Below are 20,280 nucleotides of genomic sequence, written 5' to 3' on the forward strand. Positions count from 1 at the left end.
TTTGGAACTGGGAATGCACAGCACCAGCAGCAACACGCCAAGCCCCTTCGCGTCACGCGACGCCTCATGAAATGAATTTTTTTTATTTTCTTGTGTGTTTGACCTTTGGAACTTGGTTATACCCATTGTAGCTTCAATAAAACTAATGTTTGTTGTGGTTTTTAACCTTAGGTGATGTTGGCACTAACCGGGAGATGATCGAGCTAGCTTTTGAAGAACCGAACACTACCTACAAGTTTCCGCATTAGTTATCTTTTAATGGATTATGTTTTGGGAATGTAAACAGCTAACAATTAGTTTTCGAATGTTTTAATTTAGTACTAAGTTGACTAAACTCATGCTACCTATGAATTCCATGTAAGGAATCTATGTTATCTAAGTATGTTTTTACTTAAAATGTTTTAAATTGTTATTATATTTAAGTATTTAAACGGGTGTTACACCTCATCGCTTATGGGATGACCTATAGCCGAAAGTTGGTCGGCTAAAGCTTTGAACTTTCGACCGAATTCCGAAACCGAAGAGGTTCCTTTTTGAAGGGCTCGAATGGAATCTTTGAGAATGTGGATTCGTTTAATATAGGAGTGGCTATAGGCATCGGCAAGGGCTTTCCAAACGGCTTTGGCGGTGGTATGTCCAATGGTTTCGGCCATGGCTTCTTCGGTTAAGGTAGAATTAAGTAGGAGAAGAACTTTCTAATCGACTATTTGCCATTTCAGAAAATCAGGGTTGACCACGGTTTTGTTGTCGGTTAGAATAGTTTCGGATGGGGAAGGGGTGTCTTCGGTAACATGGGCGAGAAGTTTGAGATAGGATAGAACCGGAGTAACTTGTTTCTCCCATGTAAGATAATTCGTTAAGGTTAATTTGATGTTAATTAGATGAACAAGGGAGTGTAGAGGGGTTGAAGTTGGATCGGCAGCCATGGGAGAGTTTTGGGAAGGGACCGAAAGAAAAGAAAGAAGAAGATTTGCTAGGAGAAAGGATCTTGCAATGTTTAGGCTGATACCATATGAAATCACAATGGCCAACTTGATTTTCATTACAAAGATACAACACTTTAAATACAAGTTACTGGACTAATAATAAGGAGAGAATTACTCCTCTAGACTAAGAAACTATTAACTACTGATGACGGGGGTAGCCCAAGATTAAATAAAGTGACCAGATATGCAAATGCTTAAATGGTTAAATGGTTCACTGGTTGAAAAGCTGTAAAATGGGAAAAGCGAGGAGTAAACAGTATCAATCACATCCAGAGCTCGCTTCACCAACCCACGCCCGCAAAAGCAAAGCAGGTCTGCACAATACACGTTATTACCCAGGGGACAAAAGCCTTCAACCCCAAAAGGGGAAACCCTCCACTGCAAGCAGGATTACTAGTCTTGTACATGCCACTTTAGGAGATGTCTTCCCTTATAAAAAGACATCTCATTTACTCCAAAAAACATCCGGATTAGTTGAGATTCTCTCATCTCTGGTCATTCGTGGAGTACTTGCTCAAGTCACTCCTTATCACATCCACCACACACATTCTGTTTGCTCTCACTTCTGGATCCGAGTACGTCTCGGAGAAAGAACCTTCAGCAAACAACAATTACAAACTAGTAAACCTCCTTCCACGTCTTGCAAACGTGGGGGGTCCCCGCGACCTGCGTTAGGCAAGGTTGAACCCTTCAACCTTTCTGCCTAATCAACTCAGCTACTATCTTTGGTCTCGTGTTTGTTGCATCAACAAGTTGGCGCCCACCGTGGGGCTACGCCGCTATTTCTTCTCAAAAAAGACCTAGTAGTGTAGCTCTCTTCACTTAAAGTCACCATGTCTGAAAGTGGATCTCCGGGAGAAGTAAATCAGATTCCAAACACTTCCACCCCGGGTAGTGGCCAAGCTCATGTGGCTATACCAACATCTTTCTCGACTCCGGGGAGCACACCCGAGTTCCTTACCTTCAACACACCAACTCCATCCAGATTTGGGGCTCCATCTCCCAATGTCGGTGTATCTGACACCTCAGCACGTGTTGAACTTACCCCCGAGGGGGTCGCAAATAATTTCCTTGAGTTAAGGTCACTTCTTAACCAGCATGTGAGTAAAGAAAGGGAAAAGGGTATAAGGATTCGTTTAGATTATGACGAACCTGAGCCAACGCTGTCTCCCGGACCACCCCTACCTCCTTTTACCACAAGAAGTGAGGCTGGTCCCAGCAACCCTCCAAACCCTCACCCTTATCTGTCCACTATGACAAATCCTACGGTACATCCTATCCTCTCTTCCCAACCAATTACTAGTGGTGCTCCTTTGGGACACGAGCTAACGCTTGACCAGCTCCTACAGTCCCCAGTGACAAGCTATCCAGCTTCTGTAACAACCACATGGGAGCAAGCTCTGTCCGTGCTCCCTTTAGCACGAAGTGCTGTTACTAGCACCCCTCTTGGAATAAACTGCTCGGTTGGTCCAGGAAGCCTTCAAGGCTTCAACATCATACCCAATATGATGACCCAGATGACGGCCAACTTCCCGTGGCAACACTTCATTAATCAAGTGCTAGCCACTCAGGGGAATCACGGCAATAGTAACAATATAGATACAAGGCCTGAAGAGGACTTGGCTAAACCCTATAAGCCAAGCAACCTTTCATGCTTCTCAAGGCAGATAGCCGATTATGATTTTCAATCAAAGATCAAGATGCCAACCCACATCAGAACGTATGATGGGACTGAAGATCCTGAGGATCATCTCCAGATCTTCACTGGTGCAGCTCGAATAGAAAAATGGTCAAACGCCGAATGTTGCCTAATGTTCATGCAAACTCTTGTTGGATCCGCTAGAATCTGGTTCAACGACCTACCTGCTCAAAGCATTCGAAGCTTTGACGATCTCAGCAGGGGTTTTCTGGCAAACTTCTCCCAACAAAGGCGATATGTCAAAGACGCAACAGTAATCTTCCAGATAAAACAACGTGATGATGAAAGTCTTCGGACATTCATTGAACGACACAAAAAGGAAGGTCTGACCTATGTGGGGGCAGACGAGAAAATGAGAGTGGCCGGCTTTATGAACGCCATAACCTCTAAATACCTCACACGAGATTTCAACAAGTCTCTGCCCAAAACCTTGGAAGAAGCCCTTGAAAGGGCCGAAGCTCACATTCGGGGAGAGGAAGCTGTAGACATCAAGGAACAAAGGAAAAGAGGGTCCGGCTGGCGAAGCAATAGCCCAGCTAGAAAGAGGGGAAACTTCAACTCCTATGATAGGCGCCCAAAGGGTTCAGACTCTCGAAGGTCTGAAGGTCGGAACCCTTCAAGCAGAGAAAAAGGCATAAGTTTCACTCCCCTCACAAAAAACCCTCAAGAAATCCTGGCAACAGAAGAAGTCAAACAAAACTTTAGACCTCCCAGGCCTCTCCCCAAAAGCAGAAAAAATGAGAACTCCACGCAATTCTGTGAGTTTCATGAAGAAAAGGGACACCACACCAACGATTGCTTCCAACTAAAAAAGAGAATTGAAGAGGCTGTTAAGTCAGGAGAACTCGCCCATTTGGTAAAAGGAGTTCGAGACAAGATGGCTGAAGGCAAGGGAAAGGAAGTCAATATGGTATACTCTGATGAAAAGGTTCCTCACAAGAGGCAGCGGTTGGAAGCCTGGGAGCTTCAGTGTGTCTGCTTCCCCCCAACGAAGAAGGACCCACTTCCCAGTCCTCTTGTGGTAGAAGCCACCGTGGGAACACTGCAAACATGTAAAGCATACATAGATACTGGGGCAGCCACTGAAATCATGTTCGAAAAGTTCTTCAACCGTTTAAGCAATGAAGAACGTTCAAGGCTTCAACCTTCTGGAACCTCTGTAAAAGGAATAAAACCGACATACCCCTCAAGCCTTTGGGGCAGCTAACCCTTGATGTTCGTTTCAGTGAAGGATTAAAAGAGAGAACCCAATCATTAACCTTTGTGGTTATCAACATCCCCTCAAGTTATGACGTGATCATAGGGAGGCCCGGACAGTGTGCATTTTACATGGCAGTGTCTGTTGGCCATGGCACGGTCAAATTCCCTACTGAAAGGGGGATAGAAACCCTTCAACCCTCGCAGGAAGCTTACATGATTGAGGGTGAAAGCTCAAACAGTGAAGAAGACAGGCAAGGGTTGGTCATAAACCCTAAATACCCTGAGCAACGGATAAGAGTCAACCCAAACCTTTCTCAGGAGACCCTTTCATACCTTGAAAAGCTGCTAGCACATTACAGTGATGTATTCGCTTGGTGTCCAGAAGATATGACCGGGATCCCTCGGAACATTGCCGAGCACGAATTAAGAATACCACCGGATGTCAAACCGGTGGTCCAAAAGAAAAGAAGCCTGGCACCCGAGAGAAGCCTGGCAGCTTGCCAAGAGGTTGAAAAACTTGTGTCGGCCGGCATTCTCCGAGAAGTCAAGTACCAATCATGGGTTGCAAACCTGGTTATGGTCAAGAAACCCGACAACTCTTGGAGAATGTGCATAGATTTTAAAGATCTTAACAAAGCTTGTCCCAAAGATTGTTACCCACTACCGGAAATTGATCTCAAGGTCGATTCCCTCACAGGATATTCGTTTAAATGCTTTCTTGATGCATACAAAGGCTATCACCAAATCCTCATGAAGAAGGAGGATGAAGAAAAAACAGCCTTTCACACGGACAAAGGGATCTTTTGTTATCAAAAGATGCCTTTTGGCCTCAAAAATGCAGGAGCCACCTATCAACGACTCGTCGACAAGGCCTTCGAAAACCAAATTGGCAAAAACATGGAGGCATACGTTGATGACTTGGTGATTAAAAGCAAGACGGAACACCAGATTCTTGACGATATTCAAGAAACTTTCAAGAACCTCAGAAAGGTCAACATGAAGCTTAATCCGGAAAAATGCTCATTTGGATTCGAGGAGGGAAAATTCTTGGGTCACATTGTCGGAAAGCAAAGCATCAAGGCCAACCCTAACAAAGTAAAAGCCGTCCTCGAAGCTAAACCACCAAGAACCAAGAAGGAGGTTGAAAGCTTAAATGGGAAACTTGCAGCCTTGAAGCGTTTTACCTCAAAACTGGCCGAAAGATCTCTGCCCTTCTACAAAACGCTCAAGAACTGCTCAGACAAGAAGGATTTCAAATGGACTGACGAAGCTGAAGAAGCTTTCAATCAAATGAAGCAACACTTAGCTTCCCTACCAGATATTGCAGCACCAGAAACTGGGGAGGTAATATCGGTGTACCTTTCAATCGCTGACGAAGCCATCAGTGCAGTCCTCACCATTGAGCGAGACAAGGCCCAGGTACCCGTTTATTTTTTCAGCAAAACTCTAAAATTAGCTGAAACCAAATATCCTCCCCTCGAAAAACTTGCCCTAGCTCTGGTTCAAACAGCTAGAAGGCTTAGGAGGTACTTCCAAGCACATCCTATACAAGTGGTCACTGACCAACCTGTCAAGAATGTGCTTGAAAAACCTGAAAACTCTGGAAGGCTAGCAAAATGGGCAGTGGAACTGGGTGAGCACAACATCACCTATGTCCCACGAAAAGCCATTAAAGCTCAAGTTCTGGCCGACTTCCTGGTGGAAGTCCCAAGCCAAACAATTGACGAAGTAAACACCACAACCACTGAACCCTCCAACCCTGAAGCCTGGAAATTATTTACTGATGGGGCTTCAAGCGTTGAAGGGTCAGGAGCTGGTTTAGTTCTAATCAACCCTGAAGGGTTAGAATTCACATATGCTCTCCGTTTTAATTTTCAGACCACCAATAACGAGGCTGAATACGAGGCATTGATCGCTGGTTTAAGACTGGCCAAAGAAATGAAAGTTCAGAAGCTTGAAGTGTTCACAGATTCATTGCTAGTCTCAAGCCAAGTTAACGACAGCTACATTGCTAAAGAACCCAACATGAGAAGATACAAAGAGAAATCCAAGGAATTGATGAACACCTTCCAAACATGCAGCATCAAGCAAATCCCAAGGTCCCAAAACAAAAAGGCCGATGCCTTGAGTAAATTAGCATCCCTCCCCTTTGCCCACCTCGCTAAAAAGGTGTTGGTTGAAGTGTTGAAGGCCCCATCGATTGATGAATTGGAAGTCCAAGATGTAGTCACTGAGGAAGATCCAAATTGGATGACTCCCATCAAAAAATTCCTTCAAAATGATGAACTACCCAATGATCAAATAGAAGCCGAAAGGGTTAAAATCAAAGCAAGACAATATGTGTTGCAAGGAGAAACCCTCTACAAAAAAGGTTACCTTGCCCCCTTGCTAAGATGTGTTGGTCCTGAACAAAGCAAGTATTTGATCAAGGAAATACACGAAGGAGTATGCGGAGCTCATTTTGGAGCTAGGTCGGTGGTTACAAAGCTCATGAACCTTGGATATTTCTGGCCGTCGATGCATCGTGACACCATTGAGCAATTGAAGAAATGTGATGCCTGTCAAATCCATGCCCCAATCCCAAGAAGTCCCAAACATGATCTTGCTCCAATAACCTCGGCATGGCCATTCCATAAGTGGGGAATGGACATTGTTGGACCATTCCCTCCGAGCAAAGGGGGAGTAAAATTCTTGTTAGTAGCAATTGACTATTTTAGCAAGTGGCCAGAGGTTAAACCCCTTGCCAAGATCACAGGAAAACAAGTCATAGACTTCGTTTGGGAAAACATCATCTGCCGCTATGGGTTGCCGGGAGTAATTGTCACCGACAATGGAAAGCAATTTGCTGAGAAACCTTTCAGCCTCTGGTGCAAAGAATACAGGATCAACCAGATTTTTAGCTCAGTGGCTTACCCGCAATCAAACGGCTAGGTTGAAAGGGCCAACCGAAGCATAGTGGAAGGCATCAAGACGAGATTAGGAAGATATGAAAGCAATTGGCTCGAAGAATTGCCTAGTGTTCTATGGGCAAGTAGAACAACCGAAAAAACAAGTCACAAGAAAACACCTTATAGCTTGGTATTTGGATCCGAGGCCGTAATCCCTGCTGAAATAGGAGTTGTAACCCAACGAGTTGTCAACATGGATCCCGAAACAAATCAACAAGAGACCATGTTGAATTTACAACTCCTAGAGGAAGCCCGAGATCAAGCGGCAATACAAGAAGCCAAGTACAAACAGAAGATGGAAGCCTACTACAACAAGAAGGTTAAGAATGAACGATTCAAACCAGGAGATCTAGTCCTCAGAAACAACGAAGCTAGCAAAAAGGAAAATTAAGGGAAGCTGGGCCCAAAATGGGAAGGTCCATATACTATCCTCGAAGCACACAAGGGCGGATCCTACAAGCTAGCAGACTCAGAAGGCAAAAGGCTTCCAAGACATTGGAACGGAAAAACCCTGAGAAAATTCTATGTTTAGACAGAAAAGTTTGGTTTGTATCAAAATGAAAACCTTTTGTAAAAAGCAGGTACTGCTTGAATGAATGAAGTTGATTTATCAAACTTGTCTTTCTATCCTAATATCAGGTTGAGAACCTAGCAAAAAACTCCATGGCAAGGGCCATGTAAGGGGATGAGCTCCCAGGCCATATCGCTCAATAGGTTCAAGGGTTGAATGAACCTATATAAGGGGTGAGTTCCTAAATCAATACAACTCCATGAGACTTATTAAGCCAAAACAATAATGCCTCATAGACAGGTTTAAACAACCTACACCAATCGTTCCTTAAGCCTTAGAAATATAACCAACAAATAGGCTTACGAAATCGAATAAATTACAAAGAAATGATAAAGAGGATAGATACTACGTCTTCTTGTTCATAAACACTAAGGCTAAGTGTCTGCAGCACTGAACCCTTTAAAGTGTAAAAAACATAAAGACAAAGTAAACTCAACAAAGACAAGGCTAAAAAGAATGACAATTGCTAAAGGAAAAATAACAAAACCATTAATAAAACATACAAACCAAACCAGAGACTATCAAGGCTTCAAACCACCAGGGTAATAAGCTTGAAACGTTGAAGGCTTCAACCCAAAAACAGCTAGCCAAAAGGCTTGAAGGGTTAACAGCCTACAGAACAAGCTAAGCAAAGCAAGCATAAAAACATAACGCAAGTAACATAATAACCATCATACCATAACAAAGAAAGTCATAAAAGACTTTCAGACAAGAGTTAAAGCAAGTTCTAGTAACTTGCAAGAGAAACTATTGTTCAAATGGCCATATAGGCCCAACAAACCACCAACAGGAACCTTAAGGGTTCCTGGAAACCTAATATTGTTTAAAATATTACAGACCATAAAGTGTTTTGCTAAGAAAGCTACGAATAAACATCAGATGGCAGAAGGCTTGGAACCTTCAGCTTTGGACTTCTTGGCTTTCTTAGACTTCTTGGCCTTAGCACCATCATCACCACCAACCGCGGAGGCCTCTAAACCAACATCCTTTGAAACATCAGGCAGACTTGAGAGAGTATCATCACTATCTCCGGAATAAGACCTCTTCCTTGAAAGGGAGCCCAAAACCTCAGTACACACCTTTTCGTTCAGGCCCTCATGTTTCAAATCCTGTAAAACAGATAAAGGCTTACCAAAGCAAGAGGAAACCTGATGAACATAAGGATAGGTTAGCCTCTCCATTTGTTCAACCGAGCTTTTGAACACATCAGGAGCATCAGGGCGAAATAAGGGAGACTTTTCCAGAGCATGCCCAGCTTCATGCAGTTTATAACCAGCAACGAGACCTTGGTGTTTCCCCAAGTTTAGCAACTTTGTATACACATCACCAAGAGCGGAATTAAACTCAGTAGAGTGAAGCAGGTAAGTGACAACCTGTTGAAAGCCCTGCTCAATCAACCACTGGTTATCGCTAGTTGCACGAGATACTGAAGCCTTCAAACTCTCTTTCTCTTCATCAAAGGCTTTCTGGGCAACAGACAAAGCCTCCCTGTCCGCCTTTAGCTTCAACCGATCAGCCTCGAAGCTCTTCTTAAAATCAGTCATTTCAATCTCATGCTGCCTGGACAAGCCTTCAACCTTCTTAGACCAAGCTTCCTCCTTCTCAGCAAAGCTGCTTATTCCTTTCTCATTGACGCCATCGAAGACTTCATCTTATCTTTCTTTTTGGAAAAGTCTTCATACTCTCGCATCCTTTGGCGAAAACGAGCAACCCCCTGAGGAAGCATAGCTGCAAGGTTGCAAGTACTAAGAATCATCCGGGACAGCATCACATCATCATCCATCTCGGAGATAGTCTTGTGAACCGAAGGAGGAGCAATATGACTTAGGGCCTCTTCACAGACAGCAGCATCTTTAAAGCTATCATCAACCTTTACCGACCAGCTTGGCACATAAACTGCATCAGGATTCAACCCTTCAACGTCCATACTCGAAGAACCTTGAACAGGTGTAGCAGCAACCTTTCTGGTTGAACCCTTTTTGCCACGAACAACTAACTTCCTCTCCCTTTCAGAACCCGCCTCAACACCTTGGTCCTCAGACTCTTCAACATCATCACTCAACTCCACCGGTTCAGTAGAGGTGGATTGAGGAGCAGCTTTCAAACGACGAGTAGACCGCCGAGTCGAAGTCTTGGGGGCAAGAGGCTTAGAGAAACCTTTAACATTCGACACACTAACATACCCACCACCTTCAAACCTTTGCTCGGTACCTTTAACCACAACATTTTCATCAGGAACAACAGGAACATCCCCAAAAACCACATCCGAAGTGTCATCACTTTTGATGAAATCCAAGGCAGACATAACTGCAAACAACAAACAGACAGAACATGAGACAAAAATTTGAAAGATAAAAGAAAGGAGAAAACAAAAATGCATACCCGTGCCATCTCTCATCAGAACCGGATCCCGGTCAGCTTTTTCCCACGACTTACTAACCCCTAATAAAACCAGCAAATGCTCAGGAAAGGGACGAACCCTCGCAGGGCATTTACGAATAGATTGCAGAAAAGTATCATTTAAATCAGACTCAAGGGGTTCTGGTTCATTGAGAACAGCATCCGGGTGACGCCACACAGTTTTAAACGGAACAATAGTGTCTGAAACCCAGAAAAAACGATTCTTCCAAGTTCCAAGTGTGGTAACCATAGATGAAATAAGGCCAGAATCAACCTTAGATGCTTCAAAAGTAAACCAATCGCCATTCTTGGCCAGTCGGAAAAAGCGACGGAATAACAATAAGGAGGGATCATATCCGAGGGCACGACACAAAACCTCGAAATGTAAAACCCTAGCCGTGCCCTTCGGATGAATCTGACCAAAGGAAACCCGGTAATACTCTAACAAATTCAAAACAAACAGAGAAAACGGATAGCGAAGGTTTGAAAATTCAAAGTGATGGCAATAAAGTGCGATGAAACCAGTTGGGCATTTATCAATCGAAGCATCACACGCAGGAGCAGTAGGTGTAAACTCAATCCCAATGCCATATTCCTTACAAAACAACTCTACTTCCTCTTGGGTTAACCGGGAAAAGGATCTTGCCAAATCCTTAAGGGCACCCATTTTTGCAAGAAAACTATGAAAAAGTAAAGCAGAGGATAAACAACACTAACCTTGAAAGAAAAGGGAGAGACTTGCAGAAAATACTTGATGCAAAAATGAAACGGCAGTTAAGAAAAATATAAAACAAGTTAATATAGGGGCAAAAACGTAAATAATAACTTCTGCAAAACCGCCACCCTATCTACTGCCATACATCAATCAAATCAACTGTCAATCATTTAAAATTCAAATTCAAATATTAACTGCCTCCAGCCTTTCAACCCGTCAAGCAACGAACCCTTGAAACCTTCGAGCAATAAAACACATGCATAAAAGTCAGAAGTCTTTGAGCATACTACCCAAAAACCTCTGACTTGGGGGGCTGATGACGGGGGTAGCCCAAGATTAAATAAAGTGACCAGATATGCAAATGCTTAAATGGTTAAATGGTTCACTGGTTGAAAAGCTGTAAAATGGGAAAAGCGAGGAGTAAACAGTAATCAATCACATCCAGAGCTCGCTTCACCAACCCACGCCCGCAAAAGCAAAGCATGTCTGCACAATACACGTTATTACCCAGGGGACAAAAGCCTTCAACCCCAAAAGGGGAAACCCTTCACTGCAAGCAGGATTACTAGTCTTGTACATGCCACTTTAGGAGATGTCTTCCCTTATAAAAAGACATCTCATTTACTCCAAAAAACATCCGGATTAGTTGAGATTCTCTCATCTCTGGTCATTCGTGGAGTACTTGCTCACGTCCAAGTCACTCCTTATCACATCCACCACACACATTCTGTTTGCTCTCACTTCTGGATCCGAGTACGTCTCGGAGAAAGAACCTTCAGCAAACAACAATTACAAACTAGTAAACCTCCTTCCACGTCTTGCAAACGTGGGGGGACCCCGCGACCTGCGTTAGGCAAGGTTGAACCCTTCAACCTTTCTGCCTAATCAACTCAGCTACTATCTTTGGTCTCGTGTTTGTTGCATCAACAACTACATAATTACATTGAATATACATTGATGAAGAAGGAGGATATTATGAAATATGCTATAGTCTAATAGAAATAGTACAAGTTACAAACCATAATCAATGTAATACTTATGGAAATAGTAAAGTTACAACCCATAATCAATGTAATAAATGATATTCATAATTTTAGTGAAAACTAAGGCCAGCCCTCGTAAGTTTAATTTTTAAGCCCATCGACGAAAATTGTTTTAAAAAACAACCGCGAAAGCAAATGGATGGCCGGTTTGCACGGTTTAATGGTTTTAAAACAAACTATGAACACCCTACTTATGTTATCCTTTTTCTTGCAAATTAAGGTATGGATAAAGAAGAAAATCAAATATCGACTTAATTACAACAAACATAACCTTAGACATGGTCAATGTCGTGGCATCAACCATCAAGTCTTTGTTGATTTTTGAGCTCTTTTGTCGATCCATATTAAAACAACTATCATCCCAACACTAAGACTCGCCTCTTTGTAATGTAAAAAACTCATCAACCTTTCAATGATTGAGTGATTATCAATGTTACAATCAAAGTCTCTAGATCAAAAATCAAGAGAAGATCTAATACAAATAGAACTCATCAACCTTTCAATGTTACAATTAGAGTCACAAGATCAAAAAGCAAGAGAATCAAACAAGAGAGAATGGTCACAATCTTAATTTGTAAGTATTGTAGTGAGCACTTCCTTAATATTGAGAATTTGAGATTAGTGGTGAATGGTGATCCCTTTGTTAGTGTAACAAGGTAGAGGTAACGGTGGCCTTTGCCATCCTTTATAGAATGTCTCTTCTTTGTTAAATGTAAATACATTGAGTAACCAGGGCGGACCCAAGTGAGCGCTTAGGTGGGCGGGCACACCCCTTAAAAAATTAGTGTAATTTATAGGCTAAAATTTTGATCACATCCCTTAAAATTTTGTTGAACCCCTCATTTTCACCCTCAGAAATTAAATCCTGGATCCGCCACTGTGAGTAATAACTTTTGGTTAGAAGACCAAGCACTGGACGAATGATGGATTTGTTGGCATCCACCAAAACCACTATAAGTATGATGTTTACGCGGTGACAACTCTGGAGTGGATTATTAGCATACGCGTTTACGCGGTGACAACTTTGGAGTGGATCATTAGCATATGATTAGTTATAGTTAGCATTTAACTCACATTTTCAATAACTCTTATAACAGTTATATGTAAACATGTATAGACTAAAAAACACGTATAATTTTATTTCAAGTCTCTATATTTATGACATGACATGAAATATCATGTGGACATTAAAGTGACGACTCGTATATTTTCTATAAGTTTTATCTTTCAACCATAATGAATTTAGAATAACATTATCACTAACCTGAGGTGGCCCAAGATTTATTATGTTCAAACTTAAGAGGACACTCGAAAATACACACGTTTATTTTTGCAATATATGTCATTGATGTGACCATTCAACCAACATATAGGACGTTGAAGTTATTACAAAAGACTTTCAAACCCATAGAAAAATGATTAAGTAACTAAACTTGTCGTATCAAAGGTTTCTAGCCTAATGGCATTTAGGTGTGTGAAATATGTTCTTTCTCGAGTGATTGAGGATTTTAGTCTAGACATTGATGTATAATTTTTAGTAGATTTAGAGAATACGAGTTAACCGTTAAAAAAGGTATATTCTTTGTTGTAACAAAGATGTTTATCTCTTAATGTAGTTTATGATAGAACTAAACAAACAAATTCTTAACTAATAGTATGAAGAGGTCATTCTGATTTGAATGATATGTTAAAGATAATTCAAGTGGATTCAAGATAAATATATTATGATTTATTTATTGAGTTAAATGCCTGGTTGGTTCCTGTGGTTTGCAAAAATTGCAGACTTGTTCCTGATGCTTCAATAATTACATACGTGATCCCGGTGGTTGTAATTTTTGCACTTGTGTGATCCTTATCACTAACCCATGTTAGATTTCTCAGTTAAGTGTATGTAAAATGACATGATTGCCCTTGAACACTTAAAAAATATAAAGATGCCCACCGCTCATCTTCTTCATTCTCTCTCTATAAAAAAAACTCTACCACCACCATCACCTCCACCTTCACAACCCACACAATCAGCAACCACCTCCACTACCACCTCCGCCATCTAATCACCTGCAGCTTCCCCACCACCTTCATCATCAGCACCACTTTCACAAACCACCTCCACATCTCTGCCTTCACAAAACAAGACAATAACCTCTTGACCTGGATCCCATCAAGATCTGTAATCGAAATTCACAGATACATTATCAAAAATTCACAAGTAAATTTTCTAATTCAAGTAATTTGATTGCTTAATTATGTGTGGATTGTTGTTTATCTATTTTGATTTGGCCTTAATTATGTGTGGCGGCTTAGGTGGTGTTGTGGTGGTTGGGTGTTAGGTGGTGTTGTGGTGCGTAGGACGACAACTTGTGGAGGGCAGAAATTTGAGGGTGACGACTGGTGTATTTTGTTTTTTCGGCCAAATTCGTTTTTGGGCGGCAGCTTGTGGAGGGCATACAAGTTTTCCAGCCACATTCGTGGTGGTGGGTTAAAGGTAGTGGTGGATTGACGGTGGAGGTGGTAGTGGGTTGAAGGTGGAGGTGGTGGTGGTTGTAGGGTTTTAGAGAGAGAGAGAGAGAGAGTGTGTGTGTGTGTGTGGAGGAGGAGGAGGAGGAAGAAGAAAAGGGTGGGTCCATCTCTTTTTGTTTTTATTTTTTTTAATTGTTCAGGGGCAATGATGACATTTCATACATAGTTAACTAAGAAATCTAACATGGGTTAGTGGTAAGGACCACACGAGTGCAAAAAGTACAACCACCGGGATCATGTATGTAATTATTGAAGCATCGGGACTAAGTCTGCAATTTTTGCAAACCACGGGGACTAACCATGCATTTAACTCTTATTAATTTAAATAGTTAGAATTATCTATTTATTAGATAGGTTTATCTAGTTGGATTATTTAATTATTTAAATAGAGTTTGAGTAGGGTTAGGATCAGTTTATGTTTAGTATAAATATAGGGTTATATATTTAGGTTTATTTGTTAAGTTGAGTTTAATAAAGAAAAGAGTTGAAGTATGTTACTTCAAATCTGCGTGTTTTCATATATTTTTGATTTGATCCAATTGGTTATTCCAACATAGTATACATTCCACTGTGACCATATACAGTATATGTTGGGTTTCTCGTCCTCTCGAAAGTGGTTAGTGGTCATGTATAAAGCCGATGTCGGGAATTTGGTCCTGATCTCACATAATTTTATGTGATTTATGTGACTTACATCTTTCGTTTGATGACCTCCATCAAGTTTGGTAAATTCGTGTCCAATCTAATAATTTCGAAAATTTGAGTCCAATCAAGGCTATTTATATTTGTTTATGATATTAATTCAAGATATTGTAACATCTAATTCATCATGATGTGCAACTATAGACAAATAATTCTTTCTGTTGCAAGTCTTTAAGAATTTTGCTTTAGCAATATTTGGTTTGCTTTTATTTCTAGATACTTCTTGGAAGTAAGTATGTAGTTCTAAGTTTTTTAAAAGTATTCACAAGTTATTCAATATTTGAGACATGATTTAAGACATATTCTAACTTCTCGTATTTACTTGTGATTTTATGTTACAAACTTCTTGTTAGATTCTTACAAATCATATTTCATTTCTAACGTTGTGTTCCCGAGTTTCATTTAACGAAAGAAAAGAAAGGATTTAGAGGATTTAAAAAAAATCGTATTCCAGAGTTTTTTTAAGGAAGGAAATGAAGAGACATGAAAGGAAAACTTAAGTAATTTTCCTTCATTTTAAATCCTTCCAAATTGGAGAGATTTTGAAGGAAAACATTTTTAAAACATAAAATCTTTAGTTTTCTTTTCATTTCTCTCGAACTCGGTAACACGATATTTAATGAAATCTTTTCTTTCCACTCATTTTCTTTTCTCTCCTTAATTCATTTTCTTTTCATTTCTTTTGTTTATTAAACTCGGGAACACAGTGTAAAAGAATACTCCTTATTTTAGTTTACCATGGAACTCGAGGTTGTTTGAAGTTTTTATTAATACCGCACTAGTGGGTTACCACTCACGCTTCGCAACAGGTTTCGAAACATAGATAACGATAAGCAAAGGTCTAAATAGTAACTATAATAAACTGTAAGGGTAAATGTAAATAGTGAAAATTAAAAAGGAAACCTTATTAAAGTTGAGGGGCTAAACATGTAACTATTAAAGTTGAGGGGCTAAGTATGTCATTATCATAGTTGAGAGGCCAAAGTTGGTTGATGTTGACAAAAGTTGAGAAGCTAAGCATGTCATTATCAAAGTTGAGGGGTCAAAGTTGGTTGATGCCAAAGTTAAAGGAACAAAGTTGGTTGATATTGACAAAACAACATTTTAAGTATATATAGAATATTATTGTTCGATCACAACTAAACAACATCGACAAACAATCGCAAACACTTATGGCCGGTTATGGGTGATGAGGGATTTGATCTCATCGACACCATGGTTCATAAGTTAAGACACTAATCCTCCAAGTACACACCATGAAATTTATGTTCATAATGAACTCCTTATATAAATATTATGTTCTTTTTCAGATTGTTTAAAATAAATATTAATTTTGGATACATATGAACAACTTTTAATCGGACACCTCAGACCTAACTACTTTTGACTAGGGGTGTAAATGAGTTGGTCCGAGCGCTCAGTCGCGAGCTAGCCTAAGCTTGTTGTTGACTCATTTAATATTTTTCCAAGTGCGAGCTTACCTTAGGCTTGACTTGCTTATTATTTATTAACTATTTAATTATTATATATTGTAATTGATTTTTATATTTATAAAAAAATTAATTTGCTTATATTTATATAATTAACAAGCTCGTTTAAGTTTGTGAGTCTAGTTTAGTTGGGTACATGAAGCTTAAACTCAGACTTTCTTATTAAATGAGCTTCAATTTATGCTCAAACTCAGACTCGTTTAAGCTCGTCACGTTACAATATTTATAGGAGATGATCTCTAGCAGGAGAGCATTAGTTTGTTTACATCGTGTAGGTTTCAAATTTCGTTTGACTTGGATACTTTATGAATTGTGTATGAGCCTTAGTTTCATATTGAAGTATTTCGTTTGTATATGGAATCAATAATCATATAAAACAAAAGGTTTTCTCTAGGAACGGGGATTTTCTTTATGTGAATTTGGAAGTATGAAAAATAAATGAATCAGACCATGTGAATCCCTTATATGTCGAATCATCACAATAATTGCAGTGAAACGTCACAACCTTTTTTGTGAAAAGGTGTGGTAGTTGGGTGTGAGATTAAATATATTATTAATATAATATTTAATCTTTTAGCCATTATAATCATTTATATTATATTAGATCAAAATATAATAATAACCTATTAATAATTAGTTGGTAATTGTTGATGGATCATATTACCCTTATTAACTAATTAGCTTTCCTCTTGGGAGTATATATAAGGAGATCATTAGAGAGTTTAAGGGTTAGACAATTACACAATTCACACAACCCTCATAACATCATTCTCGGCTCTCTCTCCATAACCTATTCTTCCCTAGTCTCGGTTTTATCACCATCATAACTTTACACCCTAAGGAGGAACCAGATCATCCTGACAAGTATGTCGAACTCAATGGCTGCATCTCTGACTGGATTCTCTGCTGGCCTGTCTGCTGTAACAGGTATTATTTACATGTTTTCCCTTATGTTTAAAAGAACTGATACAACATGTGGTATCAGAGCATATGTTGATAAATCAGTTTTGTTTTCGTATCCATCATTCTGGGAGCAAAAATCTGGAAAACGGAAATTTTAAAGCTTTTAAATGTCACGGCTCTTTCGAGTCCTTGTTGCCGAAATCCCTGTTTTCGGAAAAGAATTATTTGATAAATTGACTCGAGACCATAATGGGCAAACCTTAATATCCGAAATCTGTTAATAAAAGTCTTAAAATTTAGATTTCGGAACCCAGAATTATGTTTTTATTTTTTAGGGTTCATCTTTCGTTCTAAGTAAAACTCGAAAATTCCTTAAGTTTTGGAATATAATTTGGATTAGTGGGTGTTTTTACTGATTTTGATCTGAATTTTATCTACTAAAATTTTCGAAAACTGTTAAAGAAATAATCAGTTATTATTTTCAAAATCTTTGATACGTTTAGATCAGCATTAAAACAGGAAACATTATCCCACAATCCCAAAAATTTCGAGTTTCCAGTTATTATCACAAAACAACTGTTAACAGTGGTCTCGAGACCATCAGATTACGACTCGAGATCATCAGTCTCGACTCGAGACCATAAGGTCTCGACTCGAAATCATCAGGTCCTTAAATCTTCACAACTCGAGACCTACAGATCTCGACTCGAGACCACAAGGTCTCGACTCGAAATCATAAGGGCTTAAAATCTTTATAACTCGAGACAAACGTCTCGACTCGAGACCATAAGGTTGCGACTCGAGACCACAATCTTCACAACTCGAGACCGTGGTTGCGACTCGAGACCTAATTACGACTCGAGATCTCATAAAATGCAGTAGTCGAGACCATGGTTTCGACTCGAGACAAAGGTTACGACTCGAGACCTCATAACTAACTCGAGATCTCAAAAACTCAGTCGAGACCTAACTCGAGACCTCACTCGAGACCTCATTACCTTAGGTTGTTTGATGTGAACTAAAATTTAGCAGGTAACAGGTGGTCTGCTATTAAATACTCGAGATCTCAAAAACTCAGTCGAGACCTAGTTCGATCCGCGCTAACAGGTGGTTTGCTATTAAATACTTGGTTTTGTTAACACTTAATTAACTAATCAGAATCAGATAATTTTTTTTTACAAAACCAAAATAGCTTAACTTGAATGAGCTTCTGATGTATTAATTCTGGCCAAAGCTGATTTAATACATCTATTTATTGTTCAAGTATTATAAAAGCTATGTTGAGTATGCATTATAAACGTGAAATGTCTTAATTCTGGCCAAAGCTGATTTAATTCATTTATGTTTAGCATGCTTGACAAGTGCATAACTAAAGTGATTGTCTCATTTCTTGCCAAAGCTGATTTGTCATGATTACTTTGCACACATACTTAAATGATTACGCTTCTGGCCAAAGCTGATTTGTCTTCGTTTAAGTAGAATTTTTTTAACTAAGTCTATTATTTTGATGTTAGTAATAGACAATATCACAGCTTCATAATTAAAATGGTCATTATTTGTGTCTGCCTTAGTATAATATGCCCTTAGATCACATTAGGACTTCTTTCTTAGTATCATAACTTGCTCATCTTATTTCCACTATCAGCACCCAATTGCGGGATTCCACCTTTGACTGGTGATAACTTTGCTGAATGGAAGGATGCCCTCATGCTTACACTAGGATTGCTAGACTTCGATTATGCTCTTAGAGAGAATAAGCCAGCGGACCTTACTACTCAAAGTACTGCTGCTGAGCAGATAATTCATGAAAAATGGACTAGGTGTAACCGCATGTCTCTCATGTTCATGAAGCAATCCATTCACAATGCAATTAGAGGCGTTATTCCTGATTCTAAAGATGCTAAAACCTACCTGGCTTCTATGGAGGCTCAATTCAAAGGAACATCAAAAGCACACGCTAGCACTCTTATCCTCAAGCTGGTGACGACTAAGTATGATGGGAGGAGCGGCATTCGCGAATACATCATGATGATGCATGACATGGCCAATAAGCTGAAAGGGCTAGAGATGGAAATCGGTGATGGTTTTCTTGTTCACTTCATCATCACTTCGCTTCCTTCGTCCTATGAAGCATTCAAGATCAATTACAACACTCAGAAGGACAAATGGACGATGAGTGAGCTGGTCGCTATGTGCGTACAGGAGGAAGAGCGTATGAAGATGGATCGCACTACTGATGTTGCTAACTTCACAACCTCCAATTCTAAGAAGAGGAAGCACAGTCATCAAAGAAAGGATGCTTCCAAAGTCCAAAAGCCCAATCCTAATACAAGTGCACCTTCCAGCTCTAAGAGCTCCTTAGGCAAACCTTATTGCAAGTTCTGTAAGAAAACAGGACATAAGCAAAAGGAATGCCCTGACTTCAAGGAGTGGCTGGCTAAGAAAGGTAACGATTTTTTCATGATACTTGAGTCCTTTAATTTAAATGTTCCTGCTAATTCTTGGTGGTTTGATTCTGGTTCTATGGTTCATGTAACTAACTCTACTCAGGGATTCCTTTCAATCCGGAAGCTGGGAAGAAACCAAAGAACACTTAAAGTTGGGGATGATCGGGAATTAGAAGTGAAGGCCATAGGAACATTACAATTATTTTTGAAAACTGCTTTATGTATTAAACTTTATAATACCTTATATGTTCCTGAGGTAACTCGGAACCTTGTATCAGGACCAAAGTTAGACATGGACGGTTTTGTCGTTTCTCATGGTCATCGCAAACTCTCTATTCTCTATGATTCCGTTGTTTATGGTACTGGCATTCTGGATGGTGGTCTCTATAGATTAGAACTAGATGATAATTTTTCCAAATCTTTGTTGTCATATAATATTAATGAATCACTCACAAAGATGAAACAGATTCGAGACTTAGAGACTTCATCCATGTTGTGGCATCAACGTTTAGGCCACATCTCAAGAGAACGATTAAATCATCTCGTAAAGGATGAAGTCTTACCTCATCTCGATTTCACTGATTTTGGAACATGTGTCAAATGTCTTAAAGGCAAAATGACATCAGCGAATAAGAAAGGTGCCACTAGGAGCTCTA

The sequence above is a fragment of the Helianthus annuus genome, chromosome 2 (genome assembly GCF_002127325.2).
Source record: "Helianthus annuus cultivar XRQ/B chromosome 2, HanXRQr2.0-SUNRISE, whole genome shotgun sequence".
In the NCBI taxonomy this organism is placed as follows: Eukaryota; Viridiplantae; Streptophyta; class Magnoliopsida; order Asterales; family Asteraceae; genus Helianthus; species Helianthus annuus.